This window comes from Dermochelys coriacea, chromosome 23 (assembly GCF_009764565.3).
Source record: "Dermochelys coriacea isolate rDerCor1 chromosome 23, rDerCor1.pri.v4, whole genome shotgun sequence".
NCBI lineage: Eukaryota > Metazoa > Chordata > Testudines > Dermochelyidae > Dermochelys > Dermochelys coriacea.
Window position 1 is genome coordinate 1218463 of NC_050090.1, and position 18287 is coordinate 1236749.

General features: G+C 47.7%; 1 protein-coding gene across 3 annotated transcripts in view; it reads left to right on the forward strand.

Moving 5' to 3' along the window:
* Window positions 1–1530: 1530 nt before the first annotated feature.
* Window positions 1531–18287, forward strand: part of SIPA1L3 (signal induced proliferation associated 1 like 3) — a 77550-nt gene continuing 60793 nt past the window's right edge. For all 3 annotated transcript variants that reach the window (XR_006276777.1, XM_043501466.1, XM_038381499.2), the window contains exon 1: window positions 1531–1633. The gene's annotated coding sequence lies outside the window, so the exon portion shown is untranslated. The remainder of the gene's footprint in view (window positions 1634–18287) is intronic.

Genomic DNA, 18287 nt, shown 5'->3' on the forward strand with positions numbered 1-18287 from the left:
GCAGAATTCCTGACTCCTGGCTCTCTGTAAGGTTTGCACAGGATACGCTATTCTGACAATCTAAATGGCATGAGAGCATTCTCAGAAAGAACGAAACAATTTAGTGTCTGAAATGGCTGTGCATTTCACACGCACCAGTGTTGCCTTGACCAACATTCAGATGCCTTTTTAGAAGAAATATAGCCATTAAAGAAGTTTGCTTCACAATCTAGATTGTGGTTATGGAGGCTTTGGTGGCAACTGTGACTGTGTTAAAGGTGCAATAAGATTACAGTTTTCTAGTTCTGGTCTTGAATATTTCTTGAAAAAGGTACTTGGCATTATAAATCTCTGCATGGTTTTATTTCTTAAGGTGCTTCTGGGATGATATGTGATGTAGTTCTTAAATTAGTATGCCTTCTAAAAAATAATCACTTTTTCAGATGGCAAGTCAGTTAACTAAAAAGGGTTAAACATATAGCATATGTAAAAATGATACTATACTCCTGAGACATTTAAATAGAGGAAGCAGTTGCAGTTCTTATTTCCAGGAATGCTGTTGTTTGCAGTTCAGGGGGTTCGGCCATGGAGCTAGTCGATTCCAGCTGATCTTGCAGCTGTATATACAAGAGTGTGTGTTTATCATCTTGGAATACTAGCACTGACCTTTCCTCCTCGGTGTGTGAACCAAGATGTGGGAGTCAGTAATTATGAGGAATTAGTATTGAAAATTGGACCTGTTTATACATAATCATTAATAGATCTTCAGGCCTCACCCTAAGGTTAATACATTTTGGGCTGCATTTAAGTACATTGCGTTGTAGTAGGTTTACTACCTCTGATAGGAATCCTAGTCAATTCTCTAAAACAGCAAAAGCAGCTCACTTTAACTCCCCTCTTTACGATGCCATTTGTCTTGTTTCTTTTGACTGAAAGCAGGTCTTCACTGGGCATCCGGCACCGGGGGCGAGGGTGTTCAGAAGCTCCTTGCTGAAAGGATTAGTTACAAGCTGCAGTGTACATTCCTTTCAGTCAGGTTCCTGCACACTCCATCCTTGTGTACACAGCCTGGGCGGCTGTTTGAGTTGGCTGGGCCTCCATGCCGTAGGTACTAGCACCTGCGCTCCAGGGGGATGCTGGGTCACTCACGTTGCGACGTGGAGACTTGAATGGCTCAGAATGAAGGGCTGGCGATGACCAGCAGAGAGCAAAGTGTTAGCTCTGTGTATCAGAGGGGTAGCCGTGTTAGTGTGTATCCACAAAAACAACAAGGAGTCTGGTGGCAACTTTATTTGTGGATGGCTGCACTCTGTGTGGATGTCTGCGCTTGTCGTGAAGCTTGGAGTTGTCCTGTTAGCAGTAAGGGATAGGGAGCGAAGCCCGTGATATGCTTCCTTGGGTAATTTGCTCACACAGTTTACAATGAGGCTACTTCTGAAAGTAGCTCCAGCGTAGATATTCACAGCCCAATCCTCTGAAGGCCGTCAGAGTGTCATGCAAGAGTAGGTCTAAGTCTTTTAGCCTCTAGTTTACACACAATCCATTTTCTCTTTCAGAAGCTTGCCATGGCTCATCTTCTCCTGAGATAGCCTGAGTTTCAGAGACCACGCTCCTGAGGCCAGAGGGAATGACATGCTACAGCAAGCCATATATTGTATGTACCTGTGAAGGCCCTTTCTGTTAGTATTATGGTATAAACTCTAGTATCTGCAGAGGTAAAATCTCCACCCTTCTGTATCGCATGAGACTAAAAAATGGAAAGCAAGTCTCTTCAACTGCATGTAGTGAAAGACATTATAATCCTCCATAATTAGGCAACATAGTTGAGATAACTGTTGCAAGTTTATGTAATACTTCCGGGGACTCTGAGCCTGAGCCACCGGTGTGGGCCATGCTCTGCCCTCAAACGCCTGAAGGATTCCAACCCCTGCCAGTCTGGCTCTGTTGAGGGGAGTTATTTTGTTGGGCTTTCAGTCAAATGTTTTAGGAGGTTAATACAAATGAGTCTGTCTTACAATGAGGAGAAATGTAAAGCTTCATACTAAAATATTTAAGCATGACGCTAATGTGGGGAATGATGATGTTGATCATTTTTAACTAACTTTGTTAGTAATTGACAGTAATTGTGTTCATAGCACAATAGGAGTTCATATTTCCCTCTGGAGTTTTAACTGCTGTTCAGATAAACAGGAGTAAAATTGGAAGATGTTAAAAGATGGTTATAATAAATTCGGTGTATGCTTATGCTTGGCTCTCGGTCTAAGGGGGAAGCACAGACCAGAGTGCTGGAAATTCCTGGCTACATTGCTGGCTATTTTGCTGACTCACTTCAGGAACTTGGGCCAGCTACTTTGACCCGTATTTTCAAAGTGGCCTGTGATTTTTTGGGTCCCCAACTTGACACCTTGGCTTTGAATTTTTTCAGAAGTGGCGAGTATCCCGCATCTCCAGCTGATGTCCGTGGTTGTGCAGCAGTGCTGCATGGGCATTCTGTCATGGGCAGAAAAATGAAATTAACCAGTGCAGGTAAAATCCCAGCGAGCGTAGGCTTAGTTATAGCTAAGTATTCTGCACTGAAATCCACACATGAAGAGCCGAGAACTCCGCACCAGAACATCTGCACTCCAGGCCTGACAGAGATGCAGCATGCAAAGCACTCCCGGCTGTTGTGGGCTGTTTCGTGTGTGAATTTTGTAGTGCAGGTGTGACTAGAGGAAAGCCAGTAGAATGTGGCATTACCAAGTGGAACCCAAAGGCTTTCCTCTCAATGCCCTTTTTTAGTGAGTCAAGGTGTATTATTTGTGTGACAGTTAGCACTGGAGTCCTCAGCCCAGGTCGGAGCCGAACAGGCACACAGTGAGGGACAGCGCCTGCCGGAAGAGCACACCATCGAAACAGACAAGACAAACGAAGGATTGCTGTCCCCATTTCACAGAGGGGGTGGCGAGCACAGTGAGAGTCAGTGACTTTTCTAAGGGGAAAGAGAACATTAAGTGGTAGGGTTGGACTGTGTTAAGGTTCTCTGTGAAATCAGGAGACGTGTATTGCAGAAAGCAGGCAGTTTTCTTGGGTTAATCAAAAGATTTTTTCTTTTCTCCCTAACCTTAGTATAACCATAATTTAATAAATTTGTATTACAGTAACATACAGAGGCTACAGCTGGGAGCAGGGCCCCGTTGTGCTAGGCATTGTATGTACACAGAGTTTGCAGATGCTGAGGTTTTATCTTACTGGGGCTTGGAAGGGTTTGCATGCCAATTTCTCCCCAGTTTTACAGGGTTTAATGGCTGGTCCCTAGTAGTTCTGAGAGAACCAAGCCGAGGGACCAGCACCAGGAGTCCAATATCGGCTCCCATTTCATTGCACTCGCCTCATCTTCCCACTTCCTTAGCACTGTTTTAATCCAGCATTATCAACATAATTTCCTGTACCAGGCAGTTAATCCACAGACTTCAGCAGCTGTGTAAGGAGCTCTGCCTCTCCTGGCTAAGGAAACTGCTGTTTCCATCTCTTGCCTGACTGTTTTAAAAAAAAAAACAACCCAACATTTTGGCAAGGGTTTCTCGTCCATGTTAACTGGAGCAGGGAGATGCAGCAGCTGCCCTTCTGAATCCGACTCCAAAGCCACAGCGGGTTTGGCTTGGTCTTTTAGGTAGATAGGCTGTTCTGGAGACAAACAAATGGATCCGAGACTCTAAAATGGAGGGAGAGAAAATGTTATAAATCTCCCAGTAACATGCCCTGCAACAAACCAAGCAGCTTTATCAGAGGCATGTTGCCTGGGTGCTAATGGGATTTTACAGATTCGCTCCCGGGATGCTTCATGTGCAGATAAATGTATTACAGAATTGTAGCCTTACTCCCCTGTCCAGTCGCACAGCACTTCTGAGAGAGTTCATTGCCAGGGCTGTCTGTCGTATCCCTCAGCCTCCCTCCTTTATGCATTTTAGCTGGGATTTTCAAAGGAGTTAGGCACCCACTGCACAAGTTTTAAGGGCAGAAGGGACTGCTCTGATCATTTAGCCTGGCTCCTGGATAGCACAGGCCAGAGAAATGGAAATGCACCCCGTGATTCCTGCAATGGAGAGAATTACTCCCCCCTCATGGCTTGTGTCCGAGTGAAGGGCATTGCTTAGTTTGGGTGGGGCTCTGATTGGTCCTGGCAGGTCCAGGTTATCTAAAAGCACTGATGGGTTTATCTTTGGTACTCAAGGACCTGCATACCCTGCTGGTAGGATTGGGGGCCTTTGAACTGGTACAAGATGAGGTCTTGGCCCACATTTAGGAATGGAACTACAGCCCCGGCAATGCAGCGGAGTGGCTGTTCGCTTGTATGGGTGTGGTGCTCGGAGGCCCACAGTCAGGAATTAGAGCCTGTCCCGGGGGCTGCAGGGAGATAGTGCCTTTAGAAATCGCACAGCAGTGATAGGAATAAAAACTGCCCCCTCCCCCAGTGAGAGCAGCTCGCTGGGCAATGGCCAGCAAGGAGCCAGTGGCCATCTTGCCTTGCTGTGTCCGGTGATGCTGCTCTGACATAACATGGAAAGTAGTGCTGTAATGGGGAACAATTATTGCCTTCGCATGCTTGCACCTTTCTCTGCCTCTTCAGACAAAGGCTTGAAGTATCTTTTGACACCACTGGTGGCATTGTTACTCTGGCCTCCAATCCAACTAAAAATATCCCATGCTGCCTGGCCCTGGAGCATGAGTGGGCCAAGAGATGTGGGTGCACAGCAGGTGATCTGTAGTGGGGAACGTAACGTACCCTGGACAAGACCAAAGAGCCAAAACAAAAGCTCTGAAAGGAGCTTCCCGTGCACTGCAGTTTCTTCTGCAACTGGAGTCCTGCGGCTCCAGCGGGGTCCGTGGGCATGCCTCTGGGTGTGTGCACAGGGCAGGGAATGGGATCCTGGGAACTACCATCCTAGAGCAGACCCATGCTATCCCGTCTTCCAGCTGGCGCAGGAGGAGGAGAGACTTCTGGTTCCTCAGAGGTCTCTGAGCCAGTGACTGATGTGAAAAACTGAGCTCTGAGTGTAGGGTGTCGTGACATCACCTAGCTGGAGATTCCCAGCCCCTTTTCCTCCCTAGTAAAGGGTAGGCAGGCTGGGCTTTGCCCATGGCCTTGGCTAGTCAGTGTCCGTTCTAGATGTGTGCTCCCTGGACTAATCTGTGTCAGTCCCCATTGCAGGGCTTCCTGCACCTTCCTCCAATGCAGCCAGTACTGGCCACTCTTGGAGATGGGATATGAGACTAGATGGGCCTGCTGGGTGGGGCTAGCCCGGCAGCTCCATGTTTGGAAGAGAACTGCCCAGACCACGTAGCTTGGGTTGGACCTGGCCCCCCGCTCCTCACTGCACCCCATAGGGTGCTGGTTTTACTTCCAGGAATGTTCTTTATATACTGGTTACATTTCATTGCCTAGAGATGCTCTTTTGCTGGCCTTCCTTGGATAACAGTCACTGGAGGTTTTCAAAAGGAGGCTGGATAACCAGCTATCTTGGATGGTTTAGACACAACAAATCCTGCATCTTGGCAAGGGGTTAAACTAGCTGACCTTTGTGGTCCCCTCTAACCCTCTGATTCTGTGTCTAGCTCTGTAATTATGCAGCTGTTGGGGGAGACACCTACAACCTCCCACCTGCTTTTGGGGGATGATTTTATGCGAGAAAGAGCAAAATTTGAACTGGCTTATCGTTCATAATGGCCAAATATTGACTTTGCTCTTGCTAATCCTCAGTGCACATAAAGGTGGCTACTCTGAGTTTGCTTAGCTGAAAAGAGACTGAAACTTGCATTTGAAGAAGTGTCTATGAACTCCTGTTTCCCAGTTTCTCCCAGTGCTTGTCTGCTCGGTGCACGTAGATCTGTATTTCAACACTAGTCTGCCTGCCATTGTTGTTTCAAGTGTGGGGATCTCAACTTTATAACCACCCTTAGAGTAGGAAGATTTGACTTTGGGGAAGACTTTCTAAAGTGCACCCAGACACCGAACTCTTTTTGATGTTCATTTGGAGTCAGGCTCTGAACTGCCATTTGTACCTTTGAAAACCTGCCTCTGTAGCTGGCAGGCTACGGTTAGGTTCCTAAATCTGCATTGAGACACCTAAATAAATGGCTTGGCTTTTTGTGACACTGTTGAGCACTCATTGGGTCCCATTGATTTCAGCCTCCACTGACTATTATGGTGCCCAAAAATGACCTTGGAAGCCTGGCTTTGGGAATCTTGGCCACGGTGTTTTCCTTTGTGCTGAAAGCTTGAATCTTGGCCACGATGGTAACGAGGGCTTGAGGGATGTGTAGAAGATAGATGAATGATCTTAATAACTACACCGGAGGTAGTCTGTGATGAATAATTCTTTGGTAACTCTTGGTCATATGCCTGCTGCATTATTCCAATAACAGCTGTTATAAAGAACTAGTCAGCGTAGAGATGTTCAGTGTATTCCCTGATGGGGAAACTGAGCAGAATCTGCTGACCTTTGTTATCTTCAGAGGCTCGTTGTTTAGGAACGTTACTTAGGGGACGTCGCATCATTGCTCAGATAGTTCTGACCGTCTGGGCTGTCCAGCGCTTTCACTCTTACTGATGATTTCTCATGTCCTGGAGGAAATGCTGTTGCAGAGAGAATTGTGAGTAATCGAGAAATGACGCGCTGCGAGTTTCCTTCGCTTTGCAACCTCAGTGCCTAGAAGACATGTGAATGTGGAGATGGGAAAGGAAAAGATTACTCAGAGGAAATCTGGGGCTTTCTTCTTCAGCAGGAGTCACAGCTTAGTCAAGAGTTCAGGAGTCAAACTCGTCCCATTGCTGTTGGGTGAACCATCTTGGGGGTGAATTTGGCCCAGGAATCTAGAACTGCATACTTCAGTCGGATGAACTGCTGGTCCTAGAAGCACAAGCCTCAAAGCCTGAGAATTTCCTTATTTGTAATACGGCAATAAAGGAAGAAAAGCCACCTGATTATCTCTAGGTGCATTGTTTACTTCTGTCTCTAAAAGGGCTCCTGGGAGGGATAAAGGTTTATTCCGGTGCTTCCTGGAGTTGCTTACAATTGACATTGCAATTACTTGAGGTAAATATAGATTATACAAGTGTTTTGTTTTGCTTTGAATGGACTCCTACCAAGGCTTTCTTTTGAAAGTCCAGACTGGGATGGCATGCGGATGAGGAGCTCCTTTGGAATTTAACCCTCTAGAGCTTGTTCAGGCAGCATGCTCCGACTGGATCAGACAGCATGTTGCATCTTGGGTTACTTGTTTCCGCTTTAGTTTGATTTTGTTCTGCTTTTGTGACAGTTACCAAAATGTGCAGATTAGATTTTGGAACTTGATACCATTTTGTACTGGGCTCCAATTGGCATGTGAACGGCTTTACCCATAGGATCCAAGGAAAACATGCACGGCATTGAACTTATTGGTGCAATACATGATTTGAAAGAGCTAAGGAGGGGGTAGGAGAAGCTAAAGATGTAGGTAATGCAAGTGGTGAGAAGTGGGTTTGTAAATCAGACTGTAGCCCGGGAGCCTGCCACCTTTGCCACTGCAGAATTGTTTTTTTGGTTGAATAGTCTATCAGAATGGAAAAGGAATATTTGTGTCCCTTTGAAATGCTTAAGCATGTTGCTACATAACGCTGTGTGGAATGTGCATGGAATTAATTATCCATGGATTGTAAAGTACATTTGAATAAATCAAAAGAGGGGCTTTCTGCTACGAATCCTCCAAATGAAATTAATGTTTAGATGCTTAGTCTGTGAATCATTTGGCGTGGGGACAGGATGACTTTCAGGTAATTGCTTTTAATAGCTGAAGTCTATATTTAAAAGCAGGTAATTCTGACTGTGACAGTTTGACCCTTCAGATTGTTTTCCCCTTCACACTTGGATTGAGAGGGAAGGTATAACTTTGTGGAGGCTTTGTTTGTTTAAACATGTGTAGTTCTGTTGGGATGGATTTGGCCCTCTCTCTACTCAGGCTTTGAATATATTTGTATTGCAAAGGGTCATTGCTATGTGCCCATTAGAAAGCCGGAAGTGTTGGGTTGAAGGGAGCGCCCTGGGGAAGTGGAGGGATAGATTGTCAGTATATCCTGACTAATGGCTAGTTTATTGGTATAATTTAGAGAAGCTCTTGTGGTTAAGACTCTGGAATGGACTTGAAAGATCTGGGTTCAGTTTCGGCTCTCCCACAGACTCACTGTGTGACCTTTGCTCTTCCCCAGCTGTAACACGGGGTGCTCAGCCTGCCTTTCTTCTCCCACTCTTTGTGTCTTGACTATTTAGGCCCTAGTCCTGCGACCACTTATTCTCGTGCTTAGCTTTACTACTGTAAATGGATTTCAGATCAGTGGCATTACCCAGTAGTTAAGCACATGCATAATTGTTTGCAGGATTGGGGCCTCAAATTGTGAGCACTTGGAGTCGAGGACTAGCTTTCTAGGCTTACGTACAGCAGAGCCCTCATGGTGGTGCAGGCCTGTGGGCATTGCAGTAATAGAAACACACAAAGACTGTCTCTAAGGCACTAGGGACTTTCTCAAAGGAGGCAGAGAGGGTTTCCTTGTTGATACTTTGGTGCATACTTTTGTACTTACGCTTAAAATGATCAGTTACATGTAATGAAATCTTCTAAGCCCTGTCAGATCAGAGTAGCTCTCCTCCCCCCTTCGAGTTAGTGCACAGTTCAGAGTGTGAGATGTGCCCGATTTATTTTTATTTTAAAAACCTCTTTAAAAATTAGACTGGGAATTAATTTGATCTGAGCAGTCACCTGAATTCTAAAATCACACACCAGCTGTTCATATGCAACTTTTATCATGTTGCAGGAAGCAGAATACCTTTCCTCATAATATTTACTTCAGTTGCCGACCTCTCCCACCCGTGTTGGCTTGGCAGCCCCAAAGAGCATCACCTATATCAATAGTATGCATAATTTAGGCTAATATCTGCCAAGCCATCTGTTGCTCGCTTTTTATTGACTGACTGAATGGCTCTTATTCAGTGTAATTATTCCACTGTAAACATCCCTTTTATCCTGAAAAAATGAAGTCAGTCTTTCAAGCACCCTCACTTTTCTCCGCTTTCTTCAACAAGTCTGTCTGTACGTGCACGCGCATGTGTATTTTTAACATTGGAATCAAAGCCTTCTGCATGGATTTTCTCCGAAGCGGAAATGCTGCTCGGTTTATGCAAATACAGAGTTTACAGTTTCTTTTAGTACTAAATCTAAGCAAAGCTGCTGTAATGAAATTGAGCACTGCTCAACAATTCCCGGTGTGTCTGTGGCCTTGGAATCCAATTGTATGTGGAAGCTGGCTATCTTATGAATTGCTTGAGCTGCTTCTTCCTTGGGTGTGTTTAGGAGGCATTTCTTTGGACTTTCGTTCTTTCCAGGCTGATTTCTGTTGTTGGCCTCAGTACTTCACTCAGTCACAGTTGTAAATTGTGAATCTGTAAATAATTATGGCTGGTGGCCAATTAAAACACAGGTTTCAGAGTAGCAGCCATGTTAGTCTGTATTCGCAAAAAGAAAAGGAGTACTTGTGGCACCTTAGAGACTAACAAATTTATTAGAGCATAAGCTTTTGTGAGCTACAGCTCACTTCATCGGATGCATGTAGCTCACGAAAGCTTATGCTCTAATAAATTTGTTAGTCTCTAAGGTGCCACAAGTACTCCTTTTCTTTTTAATTAAAACACAGTCTCTGTTTGTTTGTTTTCCCTGAACTGTGGCAGAAGGAGGTGAATTGCATTTCCTGTGACCCCTGCAGCAAAACATAGCTTTTGTTTAACTGGTGGTGGGTCAGGCTTTCACAGGAACAGAAGATAGCAATATTGTCCCACACTTCAGGCTTAAGGAGTGCATGATGGAGAAGTCACAATGCATCTCTGATTGCCTTATGTGGCAGACATTTGTCTTTGTGATCAATTTCAGGGTTTCTAGTGTCCTGGGGCAGCTTCTGAGCATTGCTGGTGAAATATTTTGTCCTCTTTCAGACTAAGCCATAAAGTAAACAAAATATTGTATCCGTTGTAATGAAGTGCAAGAATCCAGGAACTGTTACCTAGGGGAAAATCTCATTAGGGTGCTCTGCCTGTTTGTTCTCACTGCTGTTAACGATGGAATTGCCAACAATATCAGCAAATGCCTCTGAAAGTTCTTACTGGCCATAAACCTACTGTGTCTTAAATCCAAGGTCGGTCATGAGTTCTGGGGTTGCATGTGTCTGTATGGCGGGTGGCTCCTCTGAGTGAAGAGGTGTTCCACCAGGATGAATCTGGCCCCAGGATTTCTAGTAAAAGATTTTTATGGCTGGATTTCAAAGGAGCCTGTAGGAGTTAAGTGCCCAACTCCCTTATGCCACTTGGAAATCTGACTCTAGATCCGCTTTCATAAAGAAAGCGGAGTGAGATTTTCACTTAGGAGAGTTAGGAGCACAAGTCCCAGGGAAAGTCGGTGGCTTGTGCTCCTGATTTCTTTAGGTGCTTTTGAAATCCCCCTTTCTAAAGCTTGGACCTGATGCTATTGGGGTTGCAGAGTCACTTGCTCTGCTGTAAAGCTGGTATGAGACCAGAATCGGGCTCCCTTTTCTTTATCTATTTCTCTATTGGTCCTGTTTCGTTAGCTTCTGCTCTGTGAGTTGTCATGACGAACAGCCCTCCAACCTGCTTTAGTGTCTGATGCTGGAGACCAAATGGTCATCTGGCCTCCCTCTGACCAAACAACCTGCCCTTTGGTCCGATAGCCATCTGGTCAAGGGGACAGTGCAGGCTAGAGCACATCTTTTCTTTTCCCTTTGACAGCTCAACTGAACGCTGAACTCAATGGTTTCTCTTGGGAACCTGGCTGGCTGGTTTCATGCATCTGACACGGATGCACTATAGGAAAACCTGTTGCTTAGGGTTCTCAATTGAGTAATTATTGGTGTGACAACGTGCAGGTAGTATCTGTTAGCCAGGAATAGGTTGCTCCTAGCTTAGTGGGTTTCTACATGGCACCCGTCTCATCTTTCCCAGTGATGACAAAGCTGCTGCTGCTTGGGTTTCCACTGTGCCTTTGATTTTGTTTGTTTGAGGAAAACTGCTCTGTGTTAATTCCAAAAGCATCTAATTAACTGAGCATCGTGCTCCGAAGTCACTTACTCTGTTTTACACAGTCCCTCCCTGTGTGTATTTCCCAGGAGTGTGGTTGTCTATGATACTGGTTTCTGTTCAAGTTTCTCTACCTGGTGTGGTTTTATGTTAAATCTTTTCTTCTCGGGGCACTATGCTGCCTTCTCAGAGCTCTGTCTTGTGGCTTAAGTGTTGTTTAGGGCCACTTGTGCCTTGTTAGTGTTACCAGAGAGACCAGGTGGGTGAGGTATTATCTTTTATTGGTTCTGTTGGTGAGAGAGACAAGCCATGCCACTTTCACAGAGCTCTTCTTCGGGGTTGTGGAGAACTAGGAGTGATTCTCTGTAGAAGCAACATGTGTCTCTCACATTTATTTCTGGCCTTCTGTTTAATGTTCGGGGGAATGCCTGTTTTAATTGGGATGGTACCAGCATTGAGGGATAGTGCATAGGTGTATGACTAGAATATGAAATATAATAGCAGAAGCTATCATGTTGGGGTTGCCACCATCGTACCTGATGTTTAGGAGATTTTCTGTGCTGGGAGTTTACTGGGTGGGACAAGACGCCAAGGGAGAGTTAAAGGAGTTGAACAATGCTGTTGAATCATTTAGTGGGAGTTTTGTTGGGAGTGGGCAGGAATTAAAAGGGTCTCAAATTGTGGTCCAGGGAGCCTGCCCTGGTGGCCCAGAGAATGAAGTATATGAAGCTTATTTTATTGGGTTATAGGAGTGCCTAGGGGGCCTTAGGCTGTGGGGGCCTTGCTGTGCCAGGGTGCGGTATGGACATGCAGCAGCCAGGAGTGTGGTACAGACCCTGCACTGAAGAGTTTACAACCCAGACAAGACAGAGTAAAGTGGGTGGGGAGAAAGGATTGTATCTCCATCTGACTGATGAGAGATGGGAACAGGCATCTTCCCTACAGAGACAGCCATAGAATTGATAGGTTGGAAAGCCAGTAGTGCAGCAAAGTGGGTTTGAGATCCTGACTTGACTGGCTTTTCTGCAGTTTCTTGTCTTGCATAGGGGGGCTGAGTAGTCAGATTTTTGAGACTGTGTAATAGTACTTAGGTCCAAAACTAATCAAGAAACGGATCAGCTGCCGGGTCCCTCTCCCATGCCGAATTTTCCATAGGAGCCTGGCAGCAGTCTGTGTGTGTGCGCGCGCGTCCGCCCACCTACAAGCCCAATTTGGGAGAGAATTATTCCCTTACATTCTTTGAGTGGCTGCACATGTTCATTCTGCTGCCAGTGTGTGCTTGCCTCGTGCATGGTTGTCGGAGAATTTTTTCCCCTCAGCAGTACCTGATGGGGTGGCCCAAGTGCCCTCTGTGGACATGTGCCCCTGCGTGCTGGTATAGGAGGGTGGAGCTGCCCCTGGCCCTGCCTTAGTTCCTTCATTTGCAGACCTGTTGTGACAAGTGCTTCCCTCCCTGCTTTGTATACATATCCGGCTACTGTTTGTTAGTTGGGTTTAGTGTAGCTAGATTTTAGTGGTAGGTTTTGGTTTGGGTCTCTCTTGGTCACTCTCTCATTCAGAACCAGGATCGGTACTGGAACAAGGCTCCGCTCACAGGGTTAAGTCCTGCCAGACGTGCGCTAAGCCTACGCTGGTCAGCAACCCACACCCAGGTGGTTTGAAATGTTTGGGAGAACCCCAACTGTGCCAAGAAGTAATTTGCCTTTGGGGCTTTAGCATAAACAGCTCAGTTCGTGGCAGGGCTGCTTACCTTCGGGGAAACGTTAGCGGATCAGCTGAGCAGGTCCTTCTCCAATCACCACAAGTGGTCATTACATCCAGACCTGGCCAGATCCATCTTCTAGCTTGGGGGGCTCTCCAAGTGGACCTATTTGAAACAAAGACCAACAGAAAATGCCATCAGTTTTGTTCCTGTGGAGGTCTCGGCCCAAGCTCTCTAACAGATGCTTTTCTCCTATCCGGGAAGAATCCCCTCCTTGTACGCCTTCCATCCGATTCCATTGCTGCCGACGATCTTGTGCAAAGTACAACAAAACCATGCTTGTCTCATCCTTATAGCCCTGATTTGGCCTTATCAGCACTGGGACTCTACTGACGTTGTCAATCGAGCCTCCACTGTCTTTCCCATTAGACCCAGATGTGAGCTCCCAGCACCACGGTCACCTCCTCTGTCCCAGCATGGATGCTTCCTGGCTAACACCCTTTGAAAGAGCCTGTTTGAAGGACATTCACAAAGTGTCTCTGAATAGCAGAAAGCCCTCAACGAGGAGCACTTACTTGCTAAGTAGAAACCCTTCTTCATTTGGTCCCATCAGAAAGGTGCATCTCCAAAGCAGGCTTCCTTGGACCTGCTACTGGACTATCTTCTCTATCCAAAACAGAGTTTGGCTGTTAGCTTTGAAAGGGTGCATCTGGCAGCTATTTTGACCTTCCATATCTCGGTGGCTAGCAGATCCCTTTTTTCCAACCCCACCATCACCAGGTTCCTAAAGATCGTATTCACACGTGCAAGATCCCATCCCTCCCTTGGATCAGAATGTGTACCTAGCAAAATATACAGTAATGTAATAAGATTTAAGGAGAATGACTTGGATTTACATCAGTAATTGAGAGCTAAATTTGACATCCTCTCTTTTATATCTCTTACGGTGGTGCTGACAAGCTCCAGTGAAGATGGTGGCACTGAGCCATCGTTGTGTTTGTACAGCACCCAGCGCAGAGTGACTTTCCAGGGGATCAGAGACAGGAAGAGAACCCAGGCATCCTTACTCCCAGTCCTGTGCCCTACCGCTTGGGCCGTGCTGTCCCACACTGCAGATGTTTCCTCAGCGTGGCAGGGATTGGCAGGGCTTGGGCGAGGGGCTAGAAGGGAGTGTGAAGGGGTGGCAGGAATTGATCTTTGAGGCGGGCTAAGGACAAGAGGCTGGCTGCAGGCTGCGTGTGCCTGGAGTGCGCCATAACACTTCTTTTACAAGCACTGCCCATTTCATTATTTAAAACATGGTGTACTGCCTGATCTCCATTGATGGTGCCTCGGGCTGCTCTGCAAAGGAGTCAGTGAGGCTAGCGGAGACTGGTCATGAATCGGAGATGTGGTATCCAACTTTGAGAGCATCTCCTCGGAGCCTCACTGCATAGGGTATCTGGTGCCGCAGGAGCTGTGCTGCCCAGCTCCTGCTCTCCAGCCAAGGTGGCAGGGCTTCTGCAAGCTGGGGAGGGCGGTAAACCTGGCAGTGGGGACTCCTGGGATGAGCGCATAAAAACGCCTCTAAAGAGAAAGAAGGGGTATGAAAAAGCTGGTGGAGTACAGTACAGTTCAGTCAGCTCCCAAAAGTCATCGACAGCCTGGTCTCAATCCAGAGCTGCACTACTTTGAGTGACTTGAAACCGATTCAGTTAAACTGGTGCAAAATGTTGTTTAAACCAAGCTAGTTTCAGTTTTGTTTACCACTTAGGAACAGACTTAAGATAAACTGAATTCGGCTGCTCTTAACCCGAAATCAGTGAGTACACCCCTGTGTGAGCTAGTTTTAATTAAACTGGAGCAAGTTCAGGTGTAGACAAGGGCTAAGAGGCTTATTGCATTAAATGGGGTGTTTGAAGTAGCAGCCTACTGTTCTGTATTCATTCTACAGACCAAGATCCTCTGCATCCAGAGCCTCACTTAGCTGCATTCCTGCAAGCAGAACCCTTGGACTAGCTATGGAATAGCTCTGGGGCTGGCTCTGGGATAGCTCAGGTATCCCCAGGCAAGACATGCTGCCTGGGCCTGATTCTCTGTTGCCTGTTGCCTTGTTCAGTCACATACACCTGTGCAAAGTGGAAGTGAATTGTGACAATCACAACAGCCGCATTGTGCATCCGATGAAGTGAGCTGTAGCTCACGAAAGCTTATGCTCAAATAAATTTGTTAGTCTCTAAGGTGCCACAAGTCCTCCTTTTCTTTTTGCGAATACAGACTAACACGGCTGCTACTCTGAAACCTGTCATTGTGCACTTGTTACACACAGCGCAGGGCAGCAGGGGCCTGGGCCCTCCATTTAACTGAGGGGCATCCCAGGGATTAAGGGGAGATCGGACGCCAGACTGACTCAAATTGAGAGCTCTGACATCTCGGACAAGTCCACATCTTACTGCCATGGTGCAAGGACCGCAGCTCAGCATCCGCAGCTCCCACTGGCTTCAGCAGGCACTCTGAGTGCTCCGCCCTTCTGAAAACCAGGCCTTAACCTCCAGATGCCCTCTCCTCGGGAAGGAGGACTCGGCCCCTACATCCTGCTCCCCTCTCCACTGAGGGTCCTAATCATCTGTCTGCACTGATGCTAATCACTTTCCTGTCACCCCTTTGTGTTGTGACAAATGAGAGATTTTGACTTCAGGTGGGGAATGAGCAGCAGCAGGCACAAATGGGCTCTCGGGAAACAAAGGATCCGGTTCCCTCACAAAGGTTCATGATAATGGAGCATGGGGCTAGGATAAGGGGAATGTACAATACACCAGCAGGGCTATCTCTATATCAGTGGGTTTCAAACTTTTTTTTCTGGAGACCCATTTGAAGAAAATTGTTGATGCCTGCGACCCAGAGGAGCTGGGGATGAGGGGTTTGGGCAGTGGGAGGGGCTCAGGGCTGGGGCAGAGGATTGGGGTGAGGGCTGTGGGTTAGGGCCGGGAATGAGGGGTTCAGGGTGTGGGTGGGGGCTCTGGGCAGGGGGTTGGGGTGCGGGAGGGAGTGCAGGCTCTGGGCTGGGGATGAGAGGTTTGGGGTGCAGAAAGGGGCTCCTGGTCAGCAGCGCAGCGGGGGTGCTAAGGCAGGTGTCCTGGCACCGCAAACCGTGCTGTGCCCCGGAAGTGGCCACCAGCAGGTCTGGCTCCTATGCGAAGGGCTCCATGCAGCTCTTGCCTGCAGGACCGCCCCCCCAGCTCCCATTGGCTGGGAACTGACCAATGGAAGTGCGGAGCTGGTGCTTGGGGCAGGAGCAGCAGGTGAAGCCCCGTGTCCTCCCCGCCTAGGAGCTGGACCTGCTGCTGGCCACTTCCAGGGGCACAGTGCGGTGTCAGAACAGGTAGGGACTAGCCTGCCTTAGCCAGGCAGCACTGCCGACGGGACTTTTAACGGCCTGTAACGACCCAGTGCCTTACATTTCGCGACCCAATACTGGGTTGCGACCTACAGTTTGAAAACCACTGATCTAAATAGCTTGTCTTTACTACCTTAGAGCCCTTTGGGACATCGAATCTTCTACAGATGTGTTAGCGTTGCCTGTGTGAATAAAGCTGCAATACTTCGAGCACATCTAGAGGTGTGCTTGGTGCAGGACAGTAAGCAGTACGCCATGGCTCCCATGTCAAAGTACCTGCTTTAGATATGGGGACAGGAACTCCGGTTCTGATCCTGCCTGTGCAGGGGGGAGATTTCTCAAAGGCCCCAAGGGTAGCTAGGCAGTGTAGGGTGGGATTCCCAAAAGCACCTTGCTCCTTAATCACTGAGGGGAAGTGTGGGAAGGGATTGCAGGACCGTGGCGCTCCAGTATTATCGCAGAGCTAACCTGTGCCCAGAGTGGGCACTAGCCACTACCTCAAAGGTGATGTCTCTCAACACGAGCCACATGCGGGGACGAGTACACCTGTGCTGGGCTCCTGCCAATCCGCAGGCCAGGAGCTGGGCTGGCAACTCCCAGGGCTGGTCTGTGAGCCTCCCAGGAGAAACAGGAGCTCAGTCTGCCCAGTGCCCCCGCCTGATCATGGTGACACTCCACAAGCCTTCGTCTGCTCCAGCCCTGTTCTGCACTCCTGAGTCTGGTTCTGACCCCGGCTCTAACTCCTAGGCCTGACCCTCCCCGTCAGTTTCTGAGGGTAGCCCCCTCCCATGCCAGCCAACTCATGTTACTGGCACCACTGCACATGAGGGAGTAGTTACTGTGGGGCAGGCATCAGTGTGAACACTTGAGCTATAACAGAAGGGAAGATAAGCCCTTAGGCACATGTCAAAATCCCAGCCTGAGCCCATGGGAGTTGGGTGCCTGCCTCCCATCTGTGCCTTCCCCAATAGCACATGCTTAATGTGAAGCACATGAGCTGTCATTGCTGCTTAAAACTAAACACATGCATGAGAGCTGGCAGGCTGGGGCCTGGAGAACTTGGAGGGACTGTCCTGACCTGTATGCTCTGCGCTGTGTTCTTCAGTCTGTAGCCAGAGGCAGGGGCTCCCGCAGACTCAGTGATACTTGGGCTGAGCTTTGGGTGAATTTCTGCCTTCAATGTGACCAACATCTAATCCCCTGTTCATCCTGCCCAGTGGTGGTGGTCTCTTCAGGAACTATCACCACCATGCGCTGCTTCTAATGAGACAACGTGGGCATGGCCCCTTCTCAATATGTCATTGTATGAAAGGCAGGATTAACACTCAGTCATGTGCTGCTGGAATTAGCTGCCCCAGACTCCAGGAGAGAACCTAATTTCAGTCTCAGTGCAAACTCTTGCAGCCCTTCCCTGGCACGCTGGAATAAATCCTTGCTTTGTGCAGACACTTTGGTAGATTAATCAAAGCCCTTACATTTCTAGATAGTACAGGGATTTCAAATCATCGGATTGCACCAGTTTGAAGGCTTCCATGAGGCCGCCATGTCGTCATGGTAACCTGCTGTTCGGATTAGGGATATATTTTAGAGGGTTGGACTCACAGATCCACTTCAGAGTTCTTCCTCCTTCAGAAAAACGTTCCTGACCCTGCGGGAGTTCCAGCCAGGAGCTCCATAACGTACACGTCAGTGAAATGACAATGCTCAGAGCCCTTCATGCTACAGAGTACATAAAAATGAAGGGAGATCAAAGGTGCATGTGGCTTTTCAGTCTCACTTTATACTTATCAGCCATTTATACATGGCTTATAAAGGGTTAAAAAGCGATGCCTCTGGAAGATCCTTCGCGTCAAGCGGCAAGATCGCCGCACTAATGCCAACATCCTTGCTGACGCCAATGTCACCAGCATGGAAGCCATGATCCTCATGCACCGGTTTCAGATGCGTGCGGATGCCAGACTCTCACCTCCCAAAACAAGTTCTCTACTCTCAGCTCACCCATGGTCAGAGATCCTGGGGTGGCCAGAGGAAACGCTACAAAGATGCACTGAAAGCGTATCTTAAGAAAACTGATGTGGACATCCCAAGCTGGGAGGAGCAAGCCACCGACCAACCCAAATGGCACCATATCCTCCAT